The following is a 12,123-nucleotide window of genomic DNA, read 5'->3' as shown; positions in this document are numbered from 1 at the left end:
TTCAATCCCTTAGCATCTCCACCTCAGAAGGATCAGGCAGTAGGTGATTTGAAAGACCTCAGCCTTTTGCGCTGGAGAGACACTGCCAGTCTCAGTGGACAATATCGGCCTTACCAAGGGTCTGATTCAGTATAAGATAGTTTCATGTGTATGAGCTCTGTGGGGAGAAAATTCCATAATGGAGATTATTTGATTGTATACCCCACACCTACCCTGATTTTTGTTACCTTTTCTTTATTTCCCCCCCTTCTGGCCTTTGTCTGAATAGCTGTGCTTAATTCTCTTCTGTCACTGATTTTGTAATTGATGATTTTATTAATAAAAGTTCACAGAGTGAAAGTAGTTGGTTTTATATTGATTGTGTGATGATCATTGATTTTACAACTGGCCTTAAATATAAATTACATTCTTTTCTGTTTTGTTTGGATTGGTTGTTGTTTTACTGCTTAGGGTAATATTGTTTTACTGCTTAAGGTAATAAGGTAATTCCGCCTTAAGTACGGTAATAAGGTAACTCTGCCTTAAGTATGTGGGAAAGAAATATTTCGAGGAAATGGATTTGCTGAGTAGATTCCCACAAGTAGAAGGATGTACCCTAGATTGTGTGGGAATTGGTTTTCTACCCCCCAAATGAGGATGGGGGATATTTTCACATGCTCCCCTCTTGGAAGGAATGCGTGGTACAATTCATGGGAGTAACTGGACCATTAGGCACTAACTTTGCCCAATCAGGGGAGGTTTCAAGAACCCATATAAGAGCAGGTCTGCCTCCAAAGCCAGGGTTTTTTCCGTGTTACCCTCCCACTCACTTACAATTGACCATAAAGGATTAACTGGTCACCTTGGGGCCAAACAGGAATTTTGGGAGGTTCCATCAAATTGGCCTAGATGGATCTCCTTTTTCACCTGACTCATACTGTCAGGTCTCAAGAGGGAAGGAATACATGGTTTAAATAAATGGGACCAGTGAGGCCCTAACTGTGTTGGCAGAAATGTTTGTGTTGATAGGCAGGGGAATTTGACAAGCATCCTGAGGCATCTACTGATGAAGAGAGATCACCCAAGCCAGCCGCTTATCATCTGTACGGGTATGGCCAGGGGTGAGGACTCCCTTAGTGCTGGGCAGGGGTCTTGTTGTAGAAAAAGAGCTGCCGGAGCTCATTAGCATAACTCATTAGCATAACTTATTTGCATATGCCACGCCCCCTGACATCACCGGAAGTGACAGAAGGCCACACCCCCTGACATCACCGGAAGTGTGTCAGAAGGCCCGGCTACTTACCCTCCTGCTTCATCCTCATTCCCAAACGGAATGAGGATCAAAGAAGAGGGCGGGGTAAAGAAGGGGCGGGGCTTCACCACGTGACCGCCCCGCCCCCTAGAGGTTCTCTTCCGGAGCTCCGTACCTGAGAGCTCCCCCCCTGGTGCTGGGCAACATTCGCCTGAACTCTGTACTTCATGAGGAGATGCTGGTGGAGCTCGGCATGGTACTATTTAGGCACTGACGAGCAAGGTACAGCAGCATTAGCTATCCTGAATTCATAGCCAGGGTGGGGGTTGCCCTGACGCAAGCAGTCTTTGGTGGGTCACTGGTAGACGACCCGCATGAGCTGGAATATTCAAAGCTAATTAGAGATATGTATTTTGCCGCAGACAGGGGTCATTTCGTAGAAAAAGAGGTGCAGGAGCTCATTAGCATAACTCATTAGCATAATTTATTTGCATATGCCACACACCCTGACATCACCGGAAGTGTGTCAGAAGGCAACACCCACCGCTCAGGCTCCACTGGACTGTTTTGGATTGCTAGCTATTGGGTGTGTGTGTGCAGATCTGTCCTCGCAGAGGAGGGAGAGCTTGTACCTGAGTAAAACTTGGTCTTAAAGGTGCCACTGGACTGTTTTGAACTAGGGGGCGGGGCGGGGGGAGCTCTGCAACTTGCCTGGCTGCTTCTTGCTCTGACTGAGGGCTGCTGGGAGCAGAGGGTGGGGCTTGTTGCTTGTGCCCGCCCCCTGGGCTCTTTACTGCTGGAGCTCCATTCCTGTGCGCTCCTGCAGGAAATGACCCCTGGCTGCAGGTCAGTTTTAATGAGCCTAGTTTACTCCAGAGCTGTGTCCTATGTCCTCATTCTCGGCTTTGTGGCCAAAAAATGCCCAAGATTGTGCATGGAACATCATCTCTGCACCACCAGAGCTGAAGCCAGCCTGCAGACATCATGGGTGGTGGAACCTCTTTTTTAATATACTCTCTCTTTGTCATACTCCATCAGGAAAACTGGTTACAGCTACGGTTGTCAGCTATGGGTTGGGAAATACCTGGAGATTATGGGAGTGGAGCCGGGGGGGGGGAGGGTTTGGCTAGGGAAGGGACCTCAGCAGGGTATAATGCCATAGAATCCATCCTGCAAAGAAGCTGTTTTCTCCAGGGGAACTGCTCTCTGCCAGCTGGTGATCAACTGCGATTGTGGGAGATCTCCAGGTGCTGCCTGGAGCTTGGTAACCCTGGTTACAGCAGAGTCATCCAAGCGATGGAGGCATGTTTGGTGTAGTGGTTAAGTGTGCGGACTCTAATCTGGGAGAACCGGGTTTGATTCCCCACTCCTCCACTTGCACCTGCTGGATGACCTTGGGCAAGCCATAGTTCTGGCACAGCTGTCCTTGAAAAATAGCCGTTTCTGTCAAGAGCTCTCTCAGCCCCACCTACCTCACAGGGTGTCTGTTGTGGGGAAGGGAAGGGAAAAGGAGTTTGTAAGCCGCTCTGAGACTCCCTTGGGTAGTGAAGGGCGGGGTATAAATCCAATCTCCTCCTCCTCCTCCTCTTCTTCTTCTATATATGGCTTCAAGCATAACAGTACTAGAGAGAACATAAGAGCCCGACTAGATTAGATCAAATGGTCCACCCAGTCCAGCATCCTGCTTCACACAATGGCCAACCAGATGTCCCTGGAAGGCCTATACACATAGACCTCCACTCCTGTGCCGACATTGATATTCAGACATTCCCTTCTGCCATCATGCCGAATAGCCAGCGGTGGACCTCTCTCTCCCATAAATTCATCTGCAACCCTCGCTACACCCTGGGGTCATGAATTTCAGATGGCGACTCACGGCAGCTCTTGGCACCGGCAGGGTACGCATCAATCTTTGTAAAAGTGCCCGGCTGCACTGAGAGAGCTCCGCGACGGAGAACGGAAAAGATATAGATTTTGGTGCCAAAGATGTCCAGCGCGAAGGACACAAGAGGTATCCTTCAACATACCCTGCGCTGATCACTGTTGTTGCCTCTTCATTCAATCCTGCATTTATTATTCATGCCGCCGGATCGAGGGAGGCGCATTAATACAGAATTATTCTGATGATTCATCCCTCTGCTGAAAAATTCAGCGCTTTCCCAAGAAAAACACACTGCCAGGCACACGTCAGCACTAGAAAGCACCAGAGACAGAGCTGCCATGCTCTGTCCGCCCCCCCCCCCAGCTATACCATCTTGTGTCTTTTGGCCCAGTTTCTTGAGCTGCACTTTAAAAAAAGACTCATTCCAGAGATATTGGGGGGGTGAAATGGGCAGATGGTATTTGGGCCAATAGCTCAGGCTGACCTTCCCAACTGCCCAGGTCTGGCAGGGAATTCTCCATCCCCCAAGCCCTGATCTTCCACCCCTGAGAAATTGAGAGATCAGCTCCCCTGGAGAAAATGGCTGCTTTGAAGGGTGTACTGTGGCATTGTACCATGCTGAGGCCCCTCCCCTCCCCAAACCCGCCCTCTCCTGGATCCACCCCCAAAGTCTCCAGGTATTTTCCAACCCAGACCTGGCAACCCTATCCATTCCACTGCATGCAGAGACCAGTCCTCAGTTTGGTCCTGAAACTTAGTTCTTCGGGCCAAAGCAGAAAGATCAGTCATCCCTGAGTCGTCTTGGGGACAAACCACTGTTTTATAGAGCAACTGGCCCACAAGGGAACGTCTTCTAACTGCCTCATGGGGAATGAATTCTGGTTAAGATCACTATGGTGTGTGGGGAGGAGGGGTTCCTGACTCTCCCCGTGCTGTTTTGCCAACCTAAAATGGTGCTTGGGGTTGTATGGGCAAATAACACCGCTTGACATTACTTCAGGTCAGGGCTCTTTTTGTAGAAAAAGCCCATCAGGAACTCATTAGCATAATAGGCCACACCCAACACCAGAAACTCATTAGCCTATTAGGCCACACCCCTGCCAGTACAGCTCATTAGCACATTAGGACGCACCCCCATGTTACCAGAAGTGTGGTTATCCAGCCACATCCACCTTTTGCTTCTTATTCTCTTTACCTTGTTTGTTGTCAAAACCCAGGACTTTTTGCATGTTAGGCCACACACCCCTAATTGTAGCCAATCCTAAAGAGTTTCTGCTGTTGGGTGTGGGCTATTATGCTAATGAGTTCCTGCTGGGCGTGGCCAACTTGGGAGCCAGCCGGAACTCCGTTCCTGTGTGTTCCTGCCCAAAAATAGCCCTGCTTCAGGTCAGAAAAAATGGCATGAGGAGGGAGGCAGGAGCCCCCCCCCATGTGCTACAGTGGTCCTGACCAGAATCAGGCCTCTGCGGTACAGTGAAAAGAAGCTCACCAGTGGGGACTCACTCTATAGAACAGTGGTGAGTCCCCAAAGGGAACTTGAGGACACCTGTCTTGTCTAGTTTGGCCCTCAGACTCTTAAGCAAGGATGCCTGTTCTTATGACTGCAACATATAGTTATGCCGTAACGCGTGAGAGATCTTAATCGTGTGTGCTTGCTCTGTTAATTGAACACCCACACTCGCGCACTGCAAAGGATCTGACAGAAAGCAATTAGCGTACGTGAGACTGAAGGTAATCCGTGCCTGTTCTAGCCCATGAACGGAAGCTACTGTTAAGATTGATGTGCGATGGAATAATGAAAAAGCAGAGCTATTCCTCAATACTCAGATTCTGTTGGCTGGCATCCATGCGGTATGGGAGATAAGCTTGCCAGCCTCCAGGTGGGGCCTGGAGATCTCCCGCTTTTACAACTGATCTCCAGCTGACAGAGATCAGCTCCCCTGGAGAAAATGGCTGCTTTGAAGGGTGGACTCTATAGCATCGTACCCTGCTGAGGCCCCTCCCCTCCCCAAACCCTGCCTTCTCCCGGATCCACCCCCAAAGTCTCCAGGTATTTTCCAATCCAGACCTGGCAACTAGGCCTAATTATTTAACACAGCCATGTATAAGAGGAGACTGGCCTTAGTTTTGTCAGTTATATTACATGGACCTGTTTATCTAGATATATTGAACCTGCAAAGAAAAGTGGTATTGAAACACTGCACAGCTTTTTAGGAGACACAAGGCCTCAAAGAGAAACAGATTCTGCAATACTCCTCAACAGCTGTTCTCAATTAAATAAGAACCAATGTGGTGGAGTGGTTAGGGTGTTGGACAGGGATGCCAGCCTTTAGGTTGGACCTGAGGATCCCCTGTAAATACAGCTCATCTCCAGACTACAGAGATCGGTTCCCCTGGAGAAAAGGGATGTTTTGGAGACTGGAATCCATGGCATTGTACACCACTGAGGTCCCTGTCCCCCAGGCTCCACCCACAAATCTCCAGGAGTTCTTCAACCTGGATCTGGCAACCGGTGGCCAGGGGGGAACTGGCAACCCTAGTTTTGCACCAGGAACTTTGAGATCAAAATTGAAATCCTTATTCACCCGTGGAACTCACTGAGCGACCTTGGCTAGTTACCGCTTACCAACTGCACCGCACTGTTGTGAAGTAATGGAGAAGTATACAATGCCTCAAGCGCGTTGGATGAAGGGCAGGAGAAAAATGTATCAGATGTTGCTGGCAGTCTCACTAGAATTGCCAAGTCCCCCCAGGGGGCGGGGAACCCCCCGCCCCAGAGGCCCGTTCCCCGCCGCTGGCGGATCGGGCCCCGGGGGGAAGCCCACCCCCAAAGTACGTGACGTGCACGTCACCCAGAAGTGACGCGACCACGCTGGGCATGCTGGGGGCTGGGTCACGGTCATCTGAGGGAAAACTCTATGGTTTTCCCTCAGATGGTCGTGGCCCCGCCCCCAGCATGCCCAGCGTGGTCGCGTCACTTCCGGGTGATGTGGTTGTGGCGCGCACGCTCCAGGAGCAAGCTGGGAGTCCCCCGCTGCAGCAACAGTAGGACTTGGCAACCCTAAGTCTCACAACCCTAAGTCATTCATGCAAGAATAAATGCATAAAAATTTGTTTCTTTGATTACTTAAAAATTAAAATAAAAACATACATAGAAATTTTTTTAAAGCTTAGATCAGCAAGAAAACTTGGTAAGCACCTTAAGGCAGGGGTGTCAAACTCATTTGTTATGAGGGCCGGATCTGACTTAAATGAGACCTTGCTTGGCCGGGCCATGTGTGTCATAAAATGTAATGCCAGGTAGCGGAGATATAAACTTTATAAAGGACACAAACACAAAGTTTTTTTTTACTTAAAATAAAAACATGCTTAAAACATTAGCTCTGTAAGCTGCAAACCTACTTTTGATTTATTGACATTCACCACAGAAATCTCATGCTCAGAGTTCTGCATCTAGGACCCAGGTTAAAACATTAAATGGCTGAGTGATTAAGAGAGTCTGGCAAAGCAAGCTATGATGCAGCAGCAGCAGCAGAACTGAAAGCAGGAGATGGCCAGTTCCACTGCGGGCCTGATGGAAGCCCTCCAGGGGCCTGATCTAGCCCCTGGGCCGCATGTTTGACACCCCTGCCTTAAGGCAACTATTGATGAAGGGACAGCCAGGAGGGCATGGGGAGGGCACTCTCTTGGTGCTGGGCAACATTCAATTGAGCTCTTGCTACTATACAAGAGTGGGGGTGTTAGTGGGGGGTCAGCAACTCTCTGCACAATTCTGTGCAGGAAATAAATCAGATGCCAACTTAATTCTTTTTTTTTTTTTAAAGAATCAGATACAATTTTTAAAATACAGGAGACAACATTTACAACATTTGGGTGTGTTTTTCAAGAACAAAAAAAGAGTATCAGCTAGATTATCCATTGGAGAGTTCTACTCTCACCAGGGGTCATTTCCTGCAGGAGTGCACAGGAGTGGAGCTCCGGCAGTAAAGAGCCCAGGGGGGTGGGCACATGCAACCAAGCCACACCCCCTGCTCCCAGCAGCCCTCAGTCAGAGCAAGAAGCAGCCAGGTAAGCTGCAGAGCCCCTCCCCCAGCCCAAAACAGTCCAGTGGCAACTTTAAGACCAAGTTTTATTCAGGTACAAGCTCTCCCTCCTCTGCGAGGACAGATCTGCACGTCCCCCCCCCAATAGCTAGGAATCCAAAACAGTTCAGTGCAGCATGAGCGGTGGGTGTTGCCTTCTGACACACTTCTGGTGATGTCAAGGGGTGTGGGATATGCAAATAAGTTATGCTAATAAATTATGCTAAGAGCTCCTGCACCTCTTTTTCTACGAAATGACCCCTGATTCTCACACTCTCTCTAATCTGCATGCCGCAACTCCTTCACCATTACTTTCATTCCCTGAGCTACCTTTTCTTGACCTGCTTTCAAGAGACAGCAACTGACTAAACAGCGAGAGGACTGGATCATTTTCTCCACACACGTCAGGGCTTTAAGGATGATGAAAGCCCAGAAGATCGGGGAAGTTCACCACCTTCAATTTCTTCTCATTGTTGTGCTTGAGGGATACCTTCACATACAATCGCTGAATGAAAAAGTTATCCCTGATGTCTATCGTGTAGGAACACAGACCGATCAAAGTTGGAAGGAATCCCCCCCCCTGATTATTTGAGCAATTTCCCAAATGCTACGGAAAGTTCACTTTCCAGAGAAGAACCACTTTTCTTTGATTTGATTCCTGGCAACTGGCCCGAGACAGGGGCTCTCAACGACCTCATCAAAAGCAACTCCCTTTACAGACAGCTCGGAGATGGAACATGTTTCCAATATACCATCCCTGTCACTGGAGTTGTTCTTCCGACAGGCACGGTGACAGGCTTGGCCTAAAAGATAATCCTACTCTATGTCATCTTGTCCCTTTCCAAGCAACAAGGTCAGGTTCTAATTTCGGGGTGCCAAACTCACTCATTAGGAGGGCCAGATGTGATGTAAGTGTAACTTGGGCAGGCGATGAGTACCATAAATTATCAAAATGTAAAGTCAGTGGTGCTCAATGTATTAATACTAATTAAAGTAGTATCAGCATGAATTAGTACTTTTAATACAGGCCGAACACACATGAAGTTGCCTTGTACTCAGGGGTCGTTTTGTGGAAAAAGAGCTAGGGGAACTTATTAGCATAACTCATTAGCATATGCCACACCCCCTGACATCACCGGAAGTGTGTCATAAGGCCACACACCCCGCCCCCAACGGTCCCGGCCGCCACTGCCAGCCTTGCAGCTCCACTGCCGAGCCCCATGAGGGGCCTGGCAGTGGACCTGCAAGGCCAGCGGGAGTGCAAGGAAGCCCCGCGAAGGCCCTCCCTGGCCCCAGGCAGGCAGGGGTGGGGAGAGGCAGGGAGGAAGCAACTTACCCTCCCTCTTCTCCTGCCTCCTCCTGGCTGAATGAGGGCCGGAAGCAGGGTGGCCGGAAGCAGGGGGCGGGGCTTCGTCATGTGCCCCGCCCCCGTACCTCACCCGGGGGAACTGCGATCCCCCGCGATCCCCCCCGAAATGACCTCTGCTTATACTGAATCAGACCCTTGGCCCATCAAGGTCAGTATTGTCTACTCAGACTGGCAGCGGCTTTCCATGGCCCCAGGCAGAGGCCTTTCACATTCCCTACCACCAAGAGCCAGTTTGGTGTAGTGGTTAAGTGCGCGGACTCTAATCTGGGAGAACCGGGTTTGATTCCCCTCTTCTCCATGTGCACCTGCTGGATGACCTTGGGCAAGTCATAGTTCTGGCACAGCTGTTCTTGAAAAAGAGCAGTTTCTGTCAGAGCTCTCTCAGCCCCACCTACCTCACAAGGGTGTCTGTTGTGGGGAGGGGGAGGGAAAGGAGTCTGTAAGCCGCTCTGAGACTCCTCCGGGTAGTGAAGGGTGGGGTATAAATCCAACCTCTTCCTCCTCCTTCTTCCTTTTAGCTAGAGATACGGGGGAATGAATAGGGTTTCCAGCTCTGGGTTGGGACATTTCTGGAGATTTGGGGTGAAACCTGAGGAGGGGGTAGTTTGGGGAGGGGCCTCAGCAGGGTATAATGCCATAGAATCCACCCTCAAAGCAGCCATTTTCTCCAAGGGAATGTTTCTCTGTCATCTGGAGATCAGTTGTAATTCTGGGAGATCTCTGGGCCCCACCTGGGGGTTGCCTAGCCTAGTATTGAACCTAGGATTGCCAACCTCTAGGTCAGTGGTGGCGAACCTATGGCATGGGTGCCAGAGGTGGCACTCAGAGCCTTCTCTGTGGGCACGCGTGCCATCGCCCCAGCCAGGGCCACACCATCATTACAATGTCGAATTCTCTGCCAAATAATTTTAAGTAAATGAAAGCATTTGGGATTGCTTTCCTTACTTTGTTTGGATCATCTTAAGTTAATGTATGAGTTGTTTTTTCTAAAGTACAACCTCAGTATTCAGGTTAAATTGCCGTGTTGGCACTTTGCGATACATAAGTGGGTTTTGGGTTGCAGTTTGGGCACTCGGTCTCTAAAAGGTTTGCCATCACTGCTCTAGGTGGTGGCTGGAGGTCTCCTGGGATTACAACTCATCTCCAGGCGACAGAGATCAATCCTCCTGGAGCAAAGGGCTGCTTTGGATGATGGACCCTATGGCATTATATCCTGTTGAAGTCCCTCCCCTCAAACCCCACCTTCCTCAGGCTTCACCCCCAACATCTCCAGGCATTTCCCAGAGCGTACATGGCAACCCTAATTGAACCTGGGACTTTTTGCATGCCAAGCAGATGTTCTACCACTGAGCCACAGCCCCTCTCCTAAAGGTTAGAGTTTCCCCGGGCTGTCTGATCCCATTAGGGTTACCTCACATGCTGCATGAGTGTTCTTGGCAGATGGTATGCAGCCCAGGGGGCCACATGTTTGACACCTCCGTCTAGTTCATCTATCTTTCCGTGCAGCTTTTTGTTTGGCTTCCACTCCAGTGCAACATGCAATTCTACTGATAGGCCCATCTTACCCCTCTGGGGTGAAGGCCTCAAGAAGAGCTATAAGATAAGAAGAGCTGAAGGAATTATCTCCGAGAGGAGGGAGGAGGGAGGGGCCTCACTACTGATCAGCCCTAAAATACAGTGGAGATCCTTCAGCAGTTCCACGTGCGAAAGCAAGAGGTGGTGGAATGCTGCCAAGGTAGGATTTCCAATCTGTGACTCATTTCAGGCACTGCGACAAAACATGGTTTGCACTAGCCATAGTCTAGAATTCAGACCATGGCTTGAGTTTTCATCCAACTAGAGAAGACAGCGTTGGAGTAGCTTGTCTGCTTCAATTTTCTGTTTCCTCAGCATTTACTAGTATAGCTTTTATTGAGCCATCACAGCTAACAGTTGCTGACGGACCTTTTCTCCTCAAGGAATTTGTTGAATCCTCTTTGAAAGCTATCTAAGTTAGAGGCTTTCACCACATCTCATGGCAGTGAATTCCTTACATTAGTTAGGTCATCGGTTTATCACCTCTTAATATACTCTTTAGTACCAGACCACCTCACATGTCTCTTGAGAAACCTGTATAAGGGTCAGGTATGGCTGCAAGAGTTGGACTATAAGGAAGGCCGAGCGCCGAAGAATAGATTCTTTTGAACTATGGTGCTGGAGAAGACTCTTGAGAGTCCCTTGGACTGCAAGAAGATCAAATCAGCCAATCCTAAAAGAAATCAACCCTGACTGTTCCCTGGAAGGCCAGATAATGAAACTGAAGCTCAAATACTTTGGCCACCAAATGAGAAGGGAGCACTCACTGGAGAAGACCCTGATGCTGGGAAGGATTGAAGGTCAAAGAAGACGGGGACCGCAAAGGATGAGATGGTTAGACAGTGTCATAGATGCAACGAACATGAAGTTGAGCAAACTTCAGAGGACGGCGGAAGACAGGAAGGTCTGGCGTGATTTGGTCCATGGGGTTGCGAAGAGTTGGACTCGACTGTGAATAACAACAAAATATACTCTTTGTCAATTTGATCGTGTGACCCCAAGTTCTAGGGATGTGAAAGGAAGAGGGAAAATCTCTTCATAAACATTTTGGTCTACACTATGCATAATTTTATGAACGTCTGTCACACTCCCTCTTTAGCTGTCTTTATTTTATGCTGAAAAGTAGGGTTGCCAGTCTCCAGGTGGGGCCTGGAGATATCCCGCTTTTACAACTGATCCCCAGCTGACAGAGATCAGCTCCCCTGGAGAAAATGGCTGCTTTGAAGGGTGGACTCTATGGTACTGTACCATGCTGAGGCCCCTCCCCTGAGACATGGGGAGGCGGTGATGTCAATGATATAACAATATCACTTCTGGGTACAACCAGGAAGTGACAAAGGGTAGTTCTAGAAATCACTGGAAACTCTATGGTTTTACAGCGAGTTTCCAGCAATTCCTAGAGCAACTTCTTGTCACTTCCAAGTTGCACCTAAAAGTGATGTAGCAACATTAGAGACATCATTTTTTTTGTTTTTTTCTCCCACCACTGCTCGGAGAGTCAGCTGGCAATGAAGCTTGAAAAGCAGGAGGCAAGCCTAGTCTAAGTTCTAGTCTAAGACCATGCTCTCAACATTATTGCACCTGCATGTTTTCACAGATCCTGTGGGAGTCACAGTTCCTGCCCTTGCATCATTTACTTAACTGACCAGACCATCTGACCTTGGGGGAAAACTGATTTCATCTAGAGATGGAAAAGCACCCACAAGGGCTGCAACTCTACCGTCAAAGCTCAACTCAGCTGCAAAGTCCCTTGGTATCAGTTCAAGCTGGACGCCAGCAAGATGATCCAAAGCTCAACCCACAAATGATCATAGTTCTTGGAAACGGCTCACCTGCCAAATGTTAAGAACATAAGAGAAACCAATATTGGATCAGGCCAATGGCCCATCTAGTCCAACACTCTGTCACACTGTGGCCAAAAATACCAGGTGCCATCAGGAGGTCCATCAGTGGGGCCAGGACACTAGAAGCCCTCCCACTGTTG

This window comes from Gekko japonicus, unplaced genomic scaffold, assembly GCF_001447785.1.
Source record: "Gekko japonicus isolate JY-2015 unplaced genomic scaffold, Gekko_japonicus_V1.1 scaffold21, whole genome shotgun sequence".
NCBI classification, from domain to species: domain Eukaryota; kingdom Metazoa; phylum Chordata; class Lepidosauria; order Squamata; family Gekkonidae; genus Gekko; species Gekko japonicus.
The sequence above is the reverse complement of the archived record's forward strand: the minus strand, read 5'-3'. Positions refer to the sequence as shown.